This window comes from Chrysoperla carnea, assembly GCF_905475395.1.
Source record: "Chrysoperla carnea chromosome X unlocalized genomic scaffold, inChrCarn1.1 SUPER_X_unloc_177, whole genome shotgun sequence".
NCBI classification, from domain to species: Eukaryota; Metazoa; Arthropoda; class Insecta; order Neuroptera; family Chrysopidae; genus Chrysoperla; species Chrysoperla carnea.
Window position 1 is genome coordinate 7,501 of NW_025408130.1, and position 7,500 is coordinate 15,000.

The 7,500-nt window shown below is 26.8% G+C and overlaps 2 non-coding genes across 2 annotated transcripts; both read left to right on the forward strand.

Annotated features, from left to right (window-relative positions):
- The first annotated feature begins 3,615 nt into the window (after nt 1-3,615).
- On the forward strand, nt 3,616-5,769 carry LOC123304008. Its single transcript, XR_006536069.1, has one exon. It is a non-coding gene; the product is annotated as a small subunit ribosomal RNA (ribosomal RNA).
- A 952-nt stretch (nt 5,770-6,721) lies between these two features.
- Nucleotides 6,722-6,876, forward strand: LOC123304007. Its single transcript, XR_006536068.1, has one exon. It is a non-coding gene; the product is annotated as a 5.8S ribosomal RNA (ribosomal RNA).
- The last annotated feature ends 624 nt before the right edge of the window (nt 6,877-7,500 follow it).

A 7,500-nucleotide genomic window follows, 5' to 3' on the forward strand; every position in this document is an offset into this window, starting at 1 on the left:
ACTAGAATATAATAATAATTTTTTTTTTTTTTTTTTTTTTTATGTTACTTGAATGGTGTATACGTTTACACGGTGAATGTAAAAACAATTAATCAATTTATATAGAAAAATATATTATGAATTAATTATAAATAAGTTCCAATAAAATAGCCTGATTCCCATTGTGTATTGAAATTTTTTTTTAACCAATTAACTATTAATGTGAATTTGTACAATAAAAATTTTGTATTAATTCTGTAAATTATTATATATATTTGCATTATACAGTATTTAGAAGCATTTAAATGGATAAAAATTTTTTAGAAAATCTACATATGTATCACATGTATTATACCGGTACCCTGTCGCAATATAACATGTACGATTTGTATATAAAATAAAATGAAATTTTTTCCCTAAAATTTTTTAATGAATCCCGAAAAATTCTATATATTTTACCTTTATATAGTATTTAGGACTATTTAAAAGGATAAAATTTTTTTCGAAAATCTACATATGTATCACATGTATTATACCGGTACCCTGTCGCAATATAACATGTACGATTTGTATATAAAATAAAATGAAATTTTTTCCCTAAAATTTTTTAATGAATCCCGAAAAATTCTATATATTTTACCTTTATATAGTATTTAGGACTATTTAAAAGGATAAAATTTTTTTCGAAAATCTACATATGTATCACATGTATTATACCGGTACCCTGTCGCAATATAACATGTACGATTTGTATATAAAATAAAATGAAATTTTTTCCCTAAAATTTTTTAATGAATCCCGAAAAATTCTATATATTTCACCTTTATATAGTATTTAGGACTATTTAAAAGGATAAAATTTTTTTCGAAAATCTACATATGTATCACATGTATTATACCGGTACCCTGTCGCAATATAACATGTACGATTTGTATATAAAATAAAATGAAATTTTTTCCCTAAAATTTTTTAATGAATCCCGAAAAATTCTATATATTTTACCTTTATATAGTATTTAGGACCATTTAAAAGGATAAATTTTTTTTCGAAAATCTACATATGTATCACATGTATTATACCGGTACCCTGTCGCAATATAACATGTACGATTTGTATATAAAAAAAAAATATACATTTTTTTCTAAAAATTTGCATTAATTCCAAAAATTTTTTAATAATTTATTATAATTATTAATGTTTATTGAATAATTTATTATAATGCATAAATTTCATTTAATAAAATATGATAAAAGCAAAAAAAAATTTTTTTGGTCCCAAAATAAAAATTTTTAGCTGAAAAAAATTTTTTTTTAAAAATTTTTTTCTTTAAATTTTGATTATTCTGTAAAGTTTATGATGTTTAAAGCCATTTTAAACATTATCATATTTTGAGTTTGAAGCACCGGGTGTAATGTCTTTAATATATATGATGGATAGTGCGTGTAAGTTAATGAGATGAATGTATATCTATGTATAACAGTGTATTAGTGGTATTACGTTCAGCAGTCTCACACATATGATATAGTATGGTATAGTATAAGTTGTTTATTTTTCATACTGTCCGTGTATCATTCAACAAAGGTGGTGTAGAGTTGTATATGGCTTGGTATGACGTTGTTGCAATTCTATGGACACTATGATATTACGGATGCACAGATAGAGGAATAACACTTATCGTATATGTATCATTTATGTATGTTGACTGTGTAATGAATACTAAATATAATAAAATAATACACTTTTTAATAGAATAACATTTGTTTCATGTTTTAGTATGATATTAAATGGTATAGAATAGGTTGTTTATTTTTCATACTGTCCGTGTATCATTCAACAAAGGTGGTGTAGAGTTGTATATGGCTTGGTATGACGTCGTTGCAATTCTATGGACACTATGATATTACGGAATAACAGAAAGAGGAATAAAACTTATTGTATATGTATCATTTATAACGTACTTTTATGTTGACAAGAATGAATGTATATCTATATGAAATAGTGTATTTTGTGGTATTATGTTCAACAGTCTTACATATATGATATAGTATGATATAGTATAATTTGTTTATTTTTCATACTCTAAGTGTATCATTCAACAAAGGTGGTGTAGAGTTGTATATGGCTTGGTATGACGTCGTTGCAATTCTATGGACACCATGATATCACGAAAAAACAGAAAGAAAAATAACAATTATCGTATATGTATCATCTATATTATTATTGTATTTTGACTATGTAATGAATGCCAAATTTAAAAATATACACTTTCTTAATAGAATAACATTTATTTTAGTATAATATAAAATGATATTGAATATGTTGTTTAATTTTCATACTGTTCGTGTATCATTCAACAAAGGTGGTGTAGGTATGTATATGGCTTGGTATGACGCTTTTGCATGTCTATGGACACCATGATATTACGAAAAAACAGAAAGAAGAATAACACTTTTCAAATATGTATCATTTATATATTTTATTAACATGAACGCAAAATATACAAAATTATATATATATATATACTCAAAATATTCTGGATGGTAATCAGTTTGGTTTATTTTGATATTTAATATTGTATTTTGGTTTTTTTGCTAGTAATGTTTCGAATATGTATATGCTGTTATTATTTTTTAGGTGTACATTGTATTAAATTGTTATCAATTATTTAATGTATGTATATAAAATAATAGCAAAAACATTTTCAATTATTATATAAAAAATTTTTTTTTTACACATGCATATTTATTAATATATGAAATTTTATCTCAGTTTTAATAAATATGTATTGAAATGAATAATAATACAATCTTATATATATTGATAATAGTCTGGATGGTAATCAGTTTGGATTATTTTGATATTAAATATTGTATTATTATTTTTGTAAAAAAATTAATGAGAATTTTGTAAAAAAACCTCTATATGTATATCTTTTTATATCAATATTTAAAAAAAATTTTTTTTTTATTAAATTATTGATTATAAATAGAATAACATATAAATTTTTTTGTCAAAGCAAGTTCATGGGTTATAAGTTTTAAACTTTACACTCCCATATGAGCACACAATATTTATATAAAAATTATTTTTATAAATAATATTACATTGACTCACCTCATACCAAGCGAGAATATTAAGTGTTATTATAACGTTTTTTATTTAAAATTAACTTTTTAAATAAAATTAAAAAATAAATGACGCTTTCAATCTAGCGACGAGTATGAGAAAATGTTTGAAATATTTTAAGACCCATTTGGTGATGGTCTGACAAAAATCATAATTATTAATTTTTTTTTTTATTCAATAATATTTATTATGAATAACATGTTATATATTTCTTTTTGTAAAAGCAAAAAAATTATATAAATGACATAATAAAATATATATTTGAAAAAAAAAAAAATTAATAATAATATATATATCTCATATGTTTTTTCTATTAATTTTAAAACAATAGAGATATAAAAAAAAAAAAATTTATATCAGTAATGGGTGAGACCATCTGATATTTAAAATGAAATTGTAATAATATTATTATATATTAATAATTATTGTATGAAAATTTTTTTTCTTATAATAAGAAAACAAAAATATCATGTATATTATTATATATTTAATATTATAAATACAAATAGTTCCCTGGTTGATCCTGCCAGTAGTCATATGCTTGTCTCAAAGATTAAGCCATGCATGTCTCAGTACAAGCCAAATTAAGGTGAAACCGCGAAAGGCTCATTATATCAGTTATGGTTCCTTAGATCGTACCCACATTTACTTGGATAACTGTGGTAATTCTAGAGCTAATACATGCAAACAGAGTTCCGACCAGAGATGGAAGGAATGCTTTTATTAGATCAAAACCAATCGGTGTAAATTTTAATTTGCATCGTTTAATTTGGTGACTCTGAATAACTTTAAGCTGATCGCACGGTCTCGTACCGGCGACGCATCTTTCAAATGTCTGCCTTATCAACTGTCGATGGTAGGTTCTGCGCCTACCATGGTTGTAACGGGTAACGGGGAATCAGGGTTCGATTCCGGAGAGGGAGCCTGAGAAACGGCTACCACATCCAAGGAAGGCAGCAGGCGCGCAAATTACCCACTCCCGGCACGGGGAGGTAGTGACGAAAAATAACGATACGGGACTCATCCGAGGCCCCGTAATCGGAATGAGTACACTTTAAATCCTTTAACGAGGATCCATTGGAGGGCAAGTCTGGTGCCAGCAGCCGCGGTAATTCCAGCTCCAATAGCGTATATTAAAGTTGTTGCGGTTAAAAAGCTCGTAGTCGAATCTGTGTCCTACACTGTTGGTTCAATGCTCGCATTGTTTAACTAGCATGTTATGTGGGACGTCCTACCGGTGGGTGGTACAGATTATGTATAAAGTATATTTTAGTGTTATTATTTATTTAATGCATTATATATATTTTTATTATGTAATTTGTCGTAAGTGTTTAACCGTTAAGAGCGGTGGCAGCCCCCAATTGCAATCCCGTCGCGGTGCTCTTAATTGAGTGTCGAGGTGGGCCGGTACGTTTACTTTGAACAAATTAGAGTGCTTAAGGCAGGCTCAAATTTTGCCTGAATATTGTGTGCATGGAATAATGGAATAGGACCTCGGTTCTATTTTGTTGGTTTTCGGAACTCCGAGGTAATGATTAATACGGACAGATGGGGGCATTCGTATTGCGACGTTAGAGGTGAAATTCTTGGATCGTCGCAAGACGGACAGAAGCGAAAGCATTTGCCAAAAATGTTTTGATTGATCAAGAACGAAAGTTAGAGGTTCGAAGGCGATCAGATACCGCCCTAGTTCTAACCATAAACGATGCCAGCTAGCGATCCGCCGAAGTTCCTCCGATGACTCGGCGGGCAGCTTCCGGGAAACCAAAGCTTTTGGGTTCCGGGGGAAGTATGGTTGCAAAGCTGAAACTTAAAGGAATTGACGGAAGGGCACCACCAGGAGTGGAGCCTGCGGCTTAATTTGACTCAACACGGGAAACCTCACCAGGCCCGGACACCGGAAGGATTGACAGATTGAGAGCTCTTTCTTGATTCGGTGGGTGGTGGTGCATGGCCGTTCTTAGTTGGTGGAGCGATTTGTCTGGTTAATTCCGATAACGAACGAGACTCTAGCCTGCTAAATAGACGTACTTTACCGGCATCTCAAGGCCCATCGGCTGTTTGTTTCCCATTTCATTCATTTTCATGTGTGTTATGTATTGTATTTATATGCATGTATTTTTGAGATTTAACGATCAAGATTATATTTTGTATATATTGTGCTTTATGTTGCATATGTTATGGTGTATGGGTACGCAGTTTTTTGATGTGGTTTTTACTGCCGGCGTACAAATAATTCTTCTTAGAGGGACAGGCGGCATTCTAGCCGCACGAGATTGAGCAATAACAGGTCTGTGATGCCCTTAGATGTTCTGGGCCGCACGCGCGCTACACTGAAGGAATCAGCGTGTCCTCCCAGGCCGAAAGGTCCGGGTAACCCGCTGAACCTCCTTCGTGCTAGGGATTGGGGCTTGCAATTGTTCCCCATGAACGAGGAATTCCCAGTAAGCGCGAGTCATAAGCTCGCGTTGATTACGTCCCTGCCCTTTGTACACACCGCCCGTCGCTACTACCGATTGAATGATTTAGTGAGGTCTTCGGACTGGTACGCGGCAATATTTCTGATATTGCCGATGTTGCTGGGAAGATGACCAAACTTGATCATTTAGAGGAAGTAAAAGTCGTAACAAGGTTTCCGTAGGTGAACCTGCGGAAGGATCATTAACGATATATATAAAATATATTTATTTATATTTTTTGTATTGTTTTTAAATATTCCAAAAAATAAAAATATTATTGATAAGAAATATTTTTTTTAACAAAATAACATATTAATATGTAATTTTCTCAAAATATATAATAGTAATTATGTGTTAAAAGAGATTTATTTTGGTTATGATATCATATTAAAGTAATACGCCAAACTTTTTTTATACACATAATATATCTATACATATAATATAGAGAATATTATATAAATATTAATAATATATTTGTTACATATAAAATATTTTTATATTCAATATTATTATTATTATTAAACAATAATTATTAATAAAATCTATAAATAATTTCTCTTATAAAAAAGTGAAATTAAAAATAGAATATATTGAAATTATTTGTTTATATGTATATAATCTCTATTAAGAAAAATAAAATAAGATTATAATTGATATAATCTATATTTTTATTTTTCTATGTTATATAATAAAAATAAAGAAAACACAAGATAAAATTTTTTTAAAGAATAAAATTTATTTCAAATTTAAATTTCTTTATGTTTTGTCTTGATATTTCTTTTTTTTTATTAAAAGTTATTATGTTAAAAAACAAACCCATTTGTTTTGTACCATATTAATATTATATATATTTTTATGTAGAAAATAATTTATAAAAAAAAAATAAATACATTTCTATAAAATATACCAAATATTAATTATTATATCTAGCTAGCACTAACAAAAATATCAAAAATGTTATGTATATATTTATTAATACCATAATATCTTTAATTTATATATATATATATTAAAATAAAATATATAATTTATATTCTAGAAAAATTTTTTTATTTTAAAAGAATTTATAAAGATATATAAATTAATAATTTTATTTTTTATATTAAAAATAAAGATTATTATTAATAATAATACTTACATTTAAAATTTAAAAAGATTACCCTGGACGGTGGATCACTTGGCTCGTGGGTCGATGAAGAACGCAGCTAATTGCGCGTCAACTTGTGAACTGCAGGACACATGAACATTGACATTTCGAACGCACATTGCGGTCCTTGGATACTGTTCCCGGACCACATCTGGCTGAGGGTCGTATACATTATATTAATATAATAAAAGATTATTTTACATAAAATTTTTTTTATGAAAAAGAAATTTATCAATAATTAAAAAAGAAAATTTATTTTTTCATATTTAATTAAATTGATAAATAAAATTTTTATAAAAGAAATGTAAAATTATTTATATATGAATGTTTTACGCCAAATATAAGAAAAAAATAAATATAAAATGTTTTTAATAGCATTTAAAATTTATATATTTTTTATTATTTGTCGACATTTTTAAATTAATATATCAATATTATTTTTTATCATTTATATATAATATTATAAAACTTTATGTTAATAATAATATTAATAATAAATGATATTAATAATATATTTTTAAAATATTAAATAAAGAAGAATAAACAAAAATATTATATATTAATATTTTGTTATGGAATATTTTATTTGTAATAAAATTTTCAATATACTCGAAAAAAATTAATATATATAATTATTTATTTTTTATTTTCTTCTCTTTAGATAAATATAAAAATAATATTATATAATAATATTAAAAAAATTTGAGTATGAATAATTAAGAAAATTGTTTACTTATAAAATATAACAAAAACATAATATATAAAAAAAATTTTTGTTTTAATACTTCT